The sequence below is a fragment of the Diabrotica virgifera genome, chromosome 6 (genome assembly GCF_917563875.1).
Source record: "Diabrotica virgifera virgifera chromosome 6, PGI_DIABVI_V3a".
Classification (NCBI taxonomy): Eukaryota; Metazoa; Arthropoda; class Insecta; order Coleoptera; family Chrysomelidae; genus Diabrotica; species Diabrotica virgifera.
The window spans coordinates 106,971,613-106,985,956 of record NC_065448.1 but is presented as its reverse complement, the minus strand read 5'-3'; positions in this window follow the sequence as shown (position 1 = coordinate 106,985,956).

The window sequence follows — 14,344 nt, the reverse complement described above, 5'->3', positions numbered from 1 at the left end:
TCCTATCTCAAAAAGTGTTACTATGGCTCAAGTGTTTATCGTTAGATGATACTAGTGTTATTATAATATGGTTAACCAAAATCAATGATGCTCCGAATATAACACTGTGTCACATATCGACTTGTGCAAGGTATTTGTCGATCTAGGATCTGCATAATGCGTCGTTTGTAGAGTTAGGGCATTATAATATGTGATTACTTTATTCCGAAGAATTAGCGAATATGCTCAAGGAAAGTAACACATTTATTTTCTTTTTGCAGTATTTTTCGACGAAAATTTTGTTTTAAGTTAAATCATTATAATTATAACTCCGTTAACCAGTCAATAATACTGATTTTATACTCTGTGCGGCAAGATTTTATAAATATTATTTCGTAAATTTTTCGTTACTTTATCTGTTTAGGGTCAGGGTCACAACTCAAAAAAAAAATATTTTTAGCAGAATTAATACGCTATTTTGTAGAGCTTCAAAAATCTTTGTAACTCACTAAAATAGTTATTGTTCTAATTTTAATAGTTTTTGAATTAAACCCGGAAAAGTTCTAATACAAATTATTTATGAAACTCTTTGGGCGGAGGTGCGATGTGTTTTTCAATCGCACATCCGCTCAAAGATTAAAGTTTGTCCTACAACATTTTCGGGTTTAATTCAAAAACTATTAAAATTAGAATAATAACTATTTTAGTCAATTACAATGGTTTTTAAAGCTCTATAAAATAGCGTATTAAGTATATTAAAAATATAAAAAAATTATTATTTTTTGAGTTGTGACACTATAGATATAAAATAACAGAAAATTTACGAAATAATAGGTTTGTTCTAGCAAACAGTCAAACTAGTCAGAAACCGTCAGCAAACAGTTGGTCAGTGAGAGAACATAATACAGTCACCAGTGCTATCCCCTCTACTCGCGCTGGTCGACTATTCGCTGATGGTTTCAAACCGTTTGAAACTGATGCTAGAACAAACCTATTATTTATCAAAAGTGACACTTGCAGTACAGAATATAATACGTCGCCTTAATACTATAACTTGATAACTCGAAATTAGTAGTTTTGAGATAAACGAGTTTAAAGATTTTAAAGATATTTGTGCTGCTACCATGATGTTGGTAAATACGGAATTCACTCTTCAGCTCTAAAATACTGTTCTTCTAACTTTTTGGCTACTGATCTATTTAGGAATACGGTGCAAATTTGTTTTCCAATATGGAAAATAGCACGAAAAATTAAAGTTATCCACTTTTAGCACTACCATAATATTAACATTTGGTAATGTCGCATATCGTGCCAAGTTGCATCTAAGTGAACTTTATAACAAAACTAATATTTTAAGCATTATTTTGGTGAAAATTTGCCCTCTGCCATGGAGGTTGACAGATCTGCTAACAATTCTCGAATTTTCGCATTAACATGACCCGAATAAAGAGATAGCAATTACGTGGTAAGTTCAATGGTTTCAGAAAAACACGTGCTACAACTAGATAACTACAGTTAGCTAGGTATAGCATTCAGTGTATGTCGTATTCACGACTATTTCTATTAAACAATACCTTGATAACTTATCTTGTCAAGTTTTAGCACTGAATATTAGGGGCATTTGAGTTTTATCAACTTTCGTCGATCATAAATAAATACTCAACCCGTTTGGAGCGAGTTACCAAGTTTTTACACAATATGGACGCAAATAAAATACATCTTGTGAATTAGTTATCTCAAAAACGTGAATTTTGGAGTCATCAAGTTATAGTACTAAGGCGAATATTATTATTATTATCTGGTTAATGGACTTATACTTTTAGACAGACTTAAATACAAGTATCAGCATTAAACACAAAATACTGCAAAAAGAAAAATAAATAAGTGAATAAGATCGGCTCAGCTCAAACTTCGATCGCCCATACTAAAACACCAAATTAAAGATGAAACTTTATTTATGTACAACACTCTAACCCGGGAGCCTTAAAAATCTACTAATGGACGAAGTCTTACTGTCTTACTTGTTTGAATGATAAACGGATAATGCCCTCCTCGGCCTCGGTAATCTGTACCATAGTTTTAGAGATTCTAATTTTGGGTAATCGATGACACGCGCTCCTATTGTTTCTTAAGCGTCCACTATACGATCCGCGAAGTCGACCGAAGTTCAGCGGGTACAAGAGTGTAGACAGGTACTTTATGCTACTTCGCTTCGCTTTGGCCTACTTCCATTCTGTGGCGGTTTTTGCGGCCAAGTCAAAGGAACCGAAGTTGATATCGCCCCGCGTGAATGTGTTTCTCCCGAAGTTGAACGAGTGTGTAGTGACGGGTACTTCGGGCTTCGGTCAACTTTCCCGAAGTAAGCGAGAATGTGGTGCTTGCTTTTTACACCAAACAAAGGTATTTAATTTTACTTAGTCAGCGCTTTTGTGTAATTTTCAAATATGTATATTTTTTATGAACACCGAAATTTTACTGGAGCGTCCTCGTGGTGAGCAATATAAATACTTCAATTTTCTTGATATACTGGGTGTGAGTTTATATTGTTTAATTACGGAAATATGAATGATGATTTGAGTTTAAAAAATAAGTGATAAATGTGTCATACATTGTTTTGAATAAAGTAATCACATATACTGTCTTAACTCGACAAACGACGCTTTATATACATCTTAGATGGACAAATACTTTTTACAAGTCGATATGTGACACTGTTTGTGTCCGGTGAGTCGTTGATTTTGAATAATCGTATAATGAAACTAGTGTTATCAAACGATAAATATTTGACCCATAGACGTGACACTTTGTGAGGTAGGAGTTTATAGTTTTATTAAACTGTTGGTGCAATAAAACCGATTTTAAATTTTTTTGAGCTATGGCACTCTTTGAGCGGAGGTGCGATATTATAACGTATCAATATTTAACGTTTACTTTAGAAACTTTAGATTTACAAAAACAATTATAATACTGATACAGTAACAAATTATGTATATTATGCTATAAACTAGTTTAACATAGTATTTATTGTTAATTATCCGTTCAATAACAATTTTAAATATTTCCAAAAGGTACAGATCGAATACAAATATAATTCTGAGAAAATTAATCAATTTGTTATATTATTATTCGATTCGGTCAACATTTCTTGGAAATTATCCATTATTCATTCTAGTTGCTGCTCTTTCAAAACCGTTTATCTGCGATATGAATCTGTAATGAAGCCATCAGCATGTTTTACAATTATACGGAATCGATCAATCATTAGGATCTTGACTAAAATGTCACCTGCTCCTAATTAGTGCAAGTTGGCAATAACTGTGTGAGAATGAATTTATTAAACTGCAAGACAGAACGTTTTGAAATACCCACACAGACAAATATTTCGAGTTTTATTGTTATATAAATGTCTAAGAGGGAGGAAATAATTGGCTAAACAGCTGATTATAGACAAAGTGTACTCTTTGTACTAATATCAATATATTTTGCCTACTTTCATAGGCATCATCAGGGAAACCTACCTACAATGATGGTTATTAGGTGTGTTCGTACTTTTGTGCGAGGATTTAATTAATTAATATAATTAATACATTAAAATTATTCCTTAAATTATATGATGTTAAGTAAAATTCCATAACTGACCCAATGAATTATTGGAGTAAGGTCTGGTATTTATTTGATAAAAAAATTTATGTTGTTAATTGTTATTACAACCTATTTTTATTACAGCTGTTTCGGCACAGCGCCCTTCTGTAGTAATGTATTTTATAATAAAATAAAGAAAATAAAAATAAAAACGTTTATTGCCCTAATAATATTTATAATTCATTATATTTCAGATATTTCATTTCTTCTTTCGACGGTCCACAGCTGCACCATCACCTGTAAACTGCATCCTGTATGGTCCTGGTTCTTCATGATGTTGCCATCTGGACTTCTTCTTCTGTAGGTACTTTTTGTGGCATTGTACCTACTTCCTTGACCGGTTTGCAAATTACCTGGCTATCGTGTGTTAGATGGTTGATAAGACGGTGTTCTTATTTCTTTCATCTGTATTTTGGGGTGCTGAATCAGAATATAAGGTTTGCAGACAAAATTTCGTGTCGCAACATTGAAAATATCGCGAAAAAATCGAAAAATTTCTGCTTTTTGCTGCTTTTTTGCTTAAATCTCGAGAATTTTTAAATTTTAGTAAATGATCTGTTAACAGAAATTACAGTACTTAAAATTCTCTACAAAATCTCACTATTTCGTTTTTTTTTTTTTTTTCAGATAAACAGTTCTGTCTAAAGTGTGAGTTGAAAATTGGCAATATTTAACGGTCTCTGCAAAACCCACTTTTTACATTCCAAAACTTAATTTTTTATTAGAATTCTGTCATTTAATAAATTTTTCCTAGTTTTCTGCAGAGATATTAAAAAAAAAAAAGTCGAAATTGTACACATTTAGTATTACGAACAGTAGGACACTAACAAAATAAAACTTAAAATATCGTGATTTTTAATACATATTATATTACAAATTATAATGTATTACAAAATGTTCTATAATACAAAATTATATGGGCCGTTGTATTTTTGAAGGTCTTGGCTGTGGTTCTCCGGTGGCGATGGGTCGCGATACATATCCTGCTTGTTCTGGAAAATAAAAGAGGTGGTGTCAGTTCTAAAGGACAGATGAGGATTGCAAAATAGATTGTGAGATTAAACATACCTTCCGCATTGTGCTGAGGTTCTTCGACGGCATCGGGTCCTGGCTCAGGGACTTATTGCTCCATGGTCGGCATGAGGGGTCGTTTTCCTGGAAAATAAAGGAGGTGTGAAATACTTACTTGTGATCTTATATCAAGGAGAGATGAATGACTACAAAATAACTTGAGAGATTCTACATACCTCTGTCTCTTTATTTAGTTTCTTCTATGTTTATGTCAGAGCTGTCTTACGGGGGCTCAACATTGTCACACAGTTCTTCACATGATATCGTCGCCTCAAAGCAACAGTATGGTCCAAGAGCTGTGAGACATTTTTGAGTAGGTATTTTAGGCAAGCTGAAAATTTTTCAGTTGACTCTTCCATAATAGCCTAATACAAAAATGCCGGTCTGGCTGGAGGGTAGCGGTTATTTTACCCAAAAATCCCCCCCAAAGTTAAAAAAAGGGTAAAAATTGTTATTACAAAAAATATCATTGACGTGACTTTAAAGTAAATTTAAATATTCAAATATTAGGAAAATAAACAAGCCAGGCGATTTGAGGGCGATTTTAGCTCTGCAAGATACTTGCATGAGCGTCCCAGGATTATTTTCAGGGGATGCATATTAACTTCAGAAGATTTTATCTGAATCTGTACATACTATTAACAAGTATAAAATATACAACTATACATGCATAGCTATGTATATTCCTTCTGGACAGGGAGGTACAATTGTTATTTTGACAGGGTATTTTTTAATATTAAAAATAAATATTCTAAAAAAGGCAGCTTTTTGGTGAAATTTTCCAACTGCCATGTGATCAAACAAATTACGGGTTCATATAAATGAAAAGCGCTATAGGTAAGCAGCAGTGTGAGAAAGAGCGTATACCGATAGCTGTTTGCGTCCTCTGTTCTAGCGAAGTGAGTCCGTTCGCTCGAGAAAAATCACGTGACCTGGTGATACCCATGTTGTTGTGCCTCGAAACGTTAGAGTAATTGTTATATATTATAGTTTTTTAAGTAACTTTTCCTTAATTAAAGGAAAATAATACGTACTATACAATAGATTTTGCAAATATGATAGGAAATGACAAATTTATTATTATAAATATATAGGTAGAAAATTATAAAACTATAAACTAAATAAATTCTGTGTCCGAATCTTGTACTTCTTCTTCAAACTCCTCATCTGAGCTTAAATATTCATTCTTTTCTTCTTCGTCAGACTCCCCTCGAGACTCAGATTCTTCTTCTACATGAACTGTAGATAGTTGTAATATGCATTTAGAATTTATTAAAAATTAATTACTGATTAACTAATTGATTTGCTACGTATTCTCTGTCATTTTGTACGGAGTCGAAGCCTGCACAACCACGGGCGCATCTGAAGAAAGACTTGCCATTGTTGAGATGTGGTGTTATCGAATAATGTAAAAAAATAATGTACACAACACGTAACAAACGCGGAAACATTAAGAAAGATGAAAATTAGACAAGAAATACTCAACACTATGAAGGAAAAAAATGAGCTACTTTGGTCATATACTAAGAAATAAAAAACCTGATGTGATTGGTTATATAAGGAAAAGTATTAAGTATTGGTTTTAAAAGAAAGAATACGTAGCAACTCAATTAATTAATCACTAATAATCTTTTAATTAACTCTAAATACATATTATAACTATTTACAGATTAGGTAGAAGACGAATCTGAGTCTTGAGGGGAGTCTAACAAAGAAAAAGAGAATGAATATTTAAGCTCAGATGAGGAGTTTGAAGAAGAAGTACAAGACACAGAATTAATTTAGTCTATAGTTTAATACTTTTCTACCTATATATTTATAATAATACATTTGTTTTTTTTTTCTATCATATTTGCAAAATCTACAGTGATGAGCGCGCTAATAACCGGCAAAACAGCTCAAAAGATGGAAAACATAATACATCTCGAAACAAAAAGAGATGAAACTCTTTTTGTTTCGCAATGTGTTATGTTTTCAACCTTTTGAGCTATTTTGCCGGTTATTAGCTTGCTCATCACTGTATTGTATAGTACGTATTATTTTCCTTTAATTAAGAAAAAGTTACAACAACATGGTTATCGCTAGGTCACGTGATTTTTCTCGAGCGAACGGACTCGCTCAGTTAGAACAGAGGACGCAAACAGCTATCGGTATACGCTCTTTCTCACACTGGTGCTTACCTATAGCGCTTTTCATTTATATGCACCCGTAATTTGTTTGATCACATGGCAGTTGGAAAATTTCACCAAAAAAAACCTGTCTTTTAGAATATTTATTTTTAATATTAAAAAATACCCTGTCAAAATAACAATTGCACCTCCCTGCCCGGAAGGAGTGTACATAGCTATGCATGTATAGTTGTATATTTTATACTCGTTAATAGTATGTACAGATTCAGATGAAATCTTGTGAAGTTCCGATGCATCCCCTGAAAATAATCCTGGGACGCCCATGCAAGTATCTTGCAGAGTTAAAATCGCCCTCAAATCGCCTGGTCTGTTTATTTTCTTTATATTTGAATATTTAAATTTACTTTAAAGTCACGTCAATGGTATTTTTTGTAATATCAATTTTTGCCCTTTTTTTAACTTTGGGGGGGATTTTTGGGGAAAATAACCGCTACCCTCCAGCCAGACCGGCATTTTTGTATTAGGCTATCATAGAAAAGTCACCTGAAAAATTTTCAGGTTGCCTAAAATACCTACTCAAAAATGTCTCACAGCTCTTATACTAGTAGGATATATAAAAAATGACTTTTGTGATTTCTATGTCAAATGATTCGAAATAAACCCTTCTGTTGAGTGTAACACTTAGATTCATAAAAAAGTGAAATACTTTTTTCATAATTTTACATAGCCTTGTGTAGCTTAATTCCCTTTAACCCAAACTTTATAATGCAACACTAAGACGACATACATATCATATAGTTATATTTTGTCGTTTACCCATTTTGTTGGCAAATAATAATGCAAAACTAAGTTATCTTACGCACATATCCTACTGTTGCCATGTACTTATTGCTGAATTGCGAATATGTCTTTGTTTATATTACCCGGCTCACGGTCACAATATTATCTTTAGTAATCTTAAACAATATAGGTAGTTGTTTTATTATTATCCCGCCATTACACGCGCTATGAGGGAATCCCTCACCATATTTGTTTATAACCAATAAAATTGTGTAAACTAATACGATAACCTTAAGCACCCAGGAATGCCTTTAGCATGGTTCATGAGAGGGTATGAAAAAGTTATAGAATATTTCAGGCGGTCAGTGTGCTGTGTGATGTGTGATAGTTGAAAGAAGAGACATTCCTCTTCAAGTGAGGGAATTCCTCACTGCGCGTGCAATCACGGTGAAATCACGTTTCTGTTATCTCAAAGAAACTTTTAGGTTTTTATTTAATATTTAGGTAGGTTTAATTAAAATATTATTGTTTGGATTAGGTTAGGAACAGTGGCAGACCGAGGGGGGGTTTGGGGGTTAAAATCCCACCCAGAGCATATAGAAATATATATATAAAAGAAAGTAGGAAAATGTAACTTGTCTTTCACAAACAGTACAAAAAACTTTCTGTGCCCAAGCAAACCCCCCTCCACCCCAGAGGAAAATTCTAGGTGCGCCACTGGTTAAGAACCCATTTTTAAATTTACCTATTTTAATTGGGAAATAAGCCACAATTTAACTTGAAAAATTGATTTTATTGACGTTTCGAGTTCCACCTCGGACGTCGTTATCAAAATACAAAATATTAATAGTTAATTACATAAATGCCACAAAGAAATAGCTTCAGAACAGTTGTTAATTTTAATTTGTATTTTTAGTAAAATGAATTCTCGTAAAGAACGTTAATTTCTTCAGTGGCTTGCTGAAATTGAAAATTAAGAAAACTTGCTTTTGATCTATATTATTTTTACTTTTGTTTTGTTAAATTAATAAAAAAAAATTGGTTTACGAGACTTACTATAATATGTGAGTACAACCCATTTTATATTTATACATGTTGACATTCATTCTTCCTCGAAATAAGTCGAATTGATGTAGGTGAGGGCGACGCTCATACGCGTGCAACCACGTCACAATAGAAGACGCGTGTAACGGCGGGTTATTACATCCGTGGTAAAGTGTTAGTCCAGAAAGCCACTGCGCATCCGCTAGGAAAAATATTCTAATACGGATTTCTTGCACAATCTTACTCAAAAAGGACTCCTTTTAACAAATTTGCATGTTGCCAGGAAAAAAGGTGGTCAAAAAGTTTTTAAACGTTTTTTTTTTGTTTTTTTCCTAAAATTATTTTTTTTTGCATGGAAAAAAGTTTTTTTAGGTTTTTTGGATCATTCCAAACAGAAAAGGTCTTTAGTGACTTTTTTTTTAAATGATAGTTTTTGACATACAAGCGATTCAAAATTGAAAAATTGCGAAATCGGCCATTTTTAACCCTCAAAAACTATGTGAAAAACTGAAAATTTGAATGTTGCCAAGGTAGGTAGATATTCTTTAAACATCAATTGATGAAATCCCGAAGAGTTTTTTGCAATAAAGTATTCAAAACTCCTTTGTTTTTAATTGATATTCAATCGTGCGCGACACTATTTTCCACCGACAGTATGGTGCAAATGAAAGGAATAAATTCGTTATTTCGTAAACCGGCGGCTTTAAGGAAAAATCCCGAAACAGGTCGATTTTTATTTTTAATTTATGATATTGTGATGATTTTTTAAATAAGAATAGGGGTCGTGTGGTAGCTCATTTAAAAGGTTCTTTAATTCTCTATTCAGTAATGTAAACATTTACATAATTATTTATACACGGTGTCCTACTACTCCTTTTTTGTCAAATAATTTAATTTAATAAAAATTTTTTGGACACCTTGTATAAATAATTATGTAAATGTTTATATTACTGAATAGGGAATTGAAGAACCTTTTAAATAAGCTAGCGCACGACTCCTATTTTCATTTAAAAAAATCATCGATTCCGTCATCACGTCCAGATGGATGACGTCACTAGTATACCATATATGCCACAATATCATAACTTAAAAATAAAAATCGCCCTGTTTCGGGATTTTTCCTTAAAGTCGCCGGTTTACGAAATAACGAATTTATTCCTTTCATTTACACCATACGGTCGGTGGAAAATAGTGTCGCGCACGCTTGATTAGCAATTAAAAAACAAAGGAGTTTTAAATATTGTATTGCAAAAAGCTCTTCGGGATTTCATCAATTGATGTTTAAAGAATATTTACTTACCTTGACAACATTCAAATTTACAGTTTTTCACATAGTTTTTGAGGGTTAAAAATGGCCGATTTCGCAATTTTTCAATTTTTAATCGCTTATATGTCAAAAACTATCATTTTTAGAGAAAAGTCACTAAGGACCTTTTCTGTTTAAAATGATCCAAAAAAACCTAAAAAAAATTTTCCATGCAAAAAAAAATAATTTTAGGAAAAAAACAAAAAAAAAACGTTTAAAAAATTGTTGGCCACCTTTTGGTCCTGGCAACATGCAAATTTGTTAAAAGGAGTCCTTTTTGAGTAAGATTGTGAAAAAATCCGAATCAGAATATTTTTCCTAGCGGATGCGCAGTGGCTCTCTGGACTATATGTATGTACTTATGTTAAGACTAAAAATGACTAAATCAGCCAACTTAAATTGTATCTAGAAGAAGCCAGTATTTAGTGTATTTAGCAAAGAAAAATGATACTGATTCTGATTTGCTACCTGGAATTGATCAAGCACAGGAAAAAGGTAAGTTAAATTATTAATTATTTACAGATAGTGTCAATACATGATGCACTGATTTAAGAAAATGCAACATGCTTCTACATTCACAACTTTCAGCATCCGCTATTACCAAAACTGATTCTGATAATTTTTTCAATTTATTTTGTTTATTATCTTTATTGTCAAATTCTTAAATTTTGGGAAAAAAAGTATGTTCCTGTTATAATTTATGTAATTAAATGTTTGATCAACAAAAATGTTGTGTTTTTTGTATTGGAAGGTGTAAAATATTAAACAAAACTTCGCGAACTATAATTTATTAACAAAAATTTACGGATATCGTTAAAAAAGAGATTATCTTTTAGGGCAACAGAGGGAGAAGTAACTTTTTTTCCAATTATTTTTTACTTTTTTGTGAATTAATATAACTTGTGATGTGTTACCTGTAAAGTTAGGTACTCAAACAAAATTCCATGTAAATTCATTCAAATATAAAAAAGTTATTAAATATTAAGGTTTTGTAAAATTTTCGACTGCGTTTTTTTTTAAACTACATTATTTTACATATCGTACTGTTGATTTGATACGACGATAAGCAAATTGTGGAACAATGGAGGCCTTCCTGCATTCACAATTGCGTTGGTAGTCCTTTTTACATTTACATAAATATACCGGAGTATTAAGTTTGCTGCTGGGTCCGAGGTGGTTGGCACTGGCACGAGACCAATAGTAGTTTTTTCCACTCCCACTGACTTGGATTTTTTTGTTGCTCGTCAGGTGTGGCTTGATATATGAATAACCACTGCTGAACCTGATACTAAACTCTCGGTGAATGTTGCAGCAGATTCGGTAGGAAGGTAATGAGATACATTTTTCCTGCTTCGGGAATCTCATCTTTATGTGCATTAGGGTCTTTGAAAGCCTCAATGGTTGGTTGTAAGTCTTTGTTCTCCTGCAGGACTTTAGTTTCCCCTGATTAAACAATGCAGAAATAGTATCACAACCACTAATCGCATGTAGTAATAGTATATGGCCGATTAGGATTTTCTCAGCAGCCAGATGAGAGTTGTAGACGCTTAACCACTCGTCTTAAGACAAGTCACGTGTCTGTGTGTGCGGTGCTATCCATTAACAAGTTAATTGCGTTTTTGAAATTTCGCACTCATACGCGGTGGTGTGCGCCGCCCGTAACACTTTTAATAAAAAATCATATGTAAATTATTCAATAAAAAACTTTTGTCTTTTTCCAAAATGTAATGTTGACTCGTTTCCCTGACAACCATTTGCTCTTTTTCTTTAACATTTGTTCCGCCTAAAAAGTGGGTTTTGCCAAGACCGCTGAAAACTCGCATTTTAGACCGAACGGCTCATCTGAAAAAAAATATAAATAACGGTATTTGTAGAGAATTTTAAGTATTTTAATCTTCGTGAAGGAAGCATTTACAGAAAGTTAAAAATTTTCGAGATTTAAGCAAAAAAGCGGGGAAAAGCAGAAATTTTTCGCTTTTTTCGCGATTTTTTCACTGATGCGTCACGAAATTCTATCCGCAAACCTCATATTCGGATTTATCACCCCAAATTACATGTAGAATGAAAGAAATCAGAACTATCCCAAAACTTTCGCAGTCAAAAACAAAATTTAACTAAGTTATAAGCTGATTTTGTTGATGACGTTACTGAATGTTACGTAAAATTAAATTTAAATTAAACTTGACAATTGTGTTCAAATTTTTACTTTAATTAGATATAATCTTATTTATGTATAATGTATTTAAAATAAGTAAATTATAACATATTTCTACAATTATATAAAAAATATATTATTAAAAATTCTTTATATAAGGTAAGACAGAAAATTGATATATTATGCTGTCGAATGACTGTATAAATTGTAAATGTATATTTCCTATGATAGACATTTCAGACAGTTTATTATCATTTCAAATATGCAATTAATTTCTTTGTGTTTATTTTTATTATAAAAAATTATAAATTTATATCAGCTAAAAAAATAATGGTCTGTGATTTATTTCACATGTAAAAGCAATATAAATATGAAAAATGCATTTATGAATAAATATAATATTCATTAATATTCTTAGAAAAATAGTGGTGACAAAATACTGTGGTGATTATAAGGACTCAAACAATAATTTGGAATAAGAATATGGCCAACAAAAATCAAAAAACAAACATTGTTTTCACCCAATTTTGAAAAAATATGAAAAGGTTGAAATATCCACGTCCATCTGTCACTACACAATATCACTTAAATTTAATTATTAGATAAAACAAATAGGATGTTTCAAATACCATTTGAGCATAGTTTGAGAGGAATTAATTAACAACTAATGGTAAAAAGGTTATTTACATTTTTATATAACAGACACTCCCTTTAACGGAATTAATTGGAAAATAGACTCTTCTATCATCTACATAATATTTCGAATTTATTCGAATAGAATCGAATCTAATAGAATCGGTTGGAATGGAATCGAATCGAACCTTATCGAATATATAAGAAGTATTTACTTCTGCCGGCCTGCCGACACTCAGCGAGTGCCACGCTGGGTTTTTTTGCGTATGAGTTATTATTTGAGATAATGTTAGCTTAAAAGATAATTCTTTTCTAAGCCTTATCTTGGTATTATGTTCGTAGATCTTTTCGACTTATTTGAACCGCCCGCGCCCGTAGGGCAAATAATTCAATTTTAAGAGGGCTAAAAGTTACCCAACGACTCATCAGTAAAGTCCATTTCCAACAATTAAAATTCTTTGGGCCTGTTGCATGTTATGAGAGCAAACACAGAAAACATGGAAAAACATAAGGAAAGGTGGAAGGCCGAATATCATGGACAAGATCCACAACAAGATGGATCGATAAGGTTCGGAAGACAGCAGCCTCGTAATATTATTATAAAAATAATATTCTATAATCTTATTAAGGGGACAGGTACGTAGTTTCGGCTCTAATGCTGTTTAAATGGGATTAATTTTTTTTAAATCCTGAGGAAACTAATAAGTATTTTTGAAAAATTTAAACGCAGAATTAAATATTACGTTCTTACCGAGGGCCGAAAGTTCCTGAAAACTTCTGTAATGTTTATTTTAATAAGTTGGTGAAACAATAAGAGAAAATGTAGAAAATTTTTCATTTCAAATATCTCGTTCAAAAGAAACTTTTTATTTATTTTAAGGGACTTTCGGCCCTCGATAATAATTTAGTCTTTAATTCTGCGTTTAAATTTTTTAAAAATATTTATCAGTTTTTTCAGGATTTGAAAAAAATGGACACCATGTAGGTGGTGATATTTTCCAAATCGGACAGTCGCTATCTTTGTCCTACAACGCACTGAGTCAAATAGAATATAATGACAAGACAGTGACAATTTTAAATATTTGACATGGCATGGGGAATATTTTGAGTTGTTGATTAAATAATATTGATAGTGTATTTGATAAATAATTGATTTAAGACGTGAACTTAATAAAAAGTTAATTGTTTGTCATTTATGGATGATCCAAGCAGAGAATTGACCAAAATATATTTTGTGATCCAAGTATTTTGTTGTTAAAGATGTTCAAAATTGTAAGAGTTCCATAGTAACAATATGTTATTTAAAAATCACTTTAACACTTTTCCTCTTTTCTCGATTGAGTATTAGTTTTTTTTGTACAGTATATAAATTATTACAATTACTTAATACGTAATTAGTGAAAAAATTATCACTAGTAATTTCACAAGAGCTCTAAAATTATTGAATTTTTCCCGAGTGACACTTTGACAGTTTTAATTTCACGAGCCGAAGGCGAGTGAAATTATGTCAAAGTGTCACGAGGGCAAAAATTCCATATTAATTTTAGAGATCGAGTGCAATTTGTTGCGATTATTTCATGAATTAAACTGTTCAAAACCAAAATT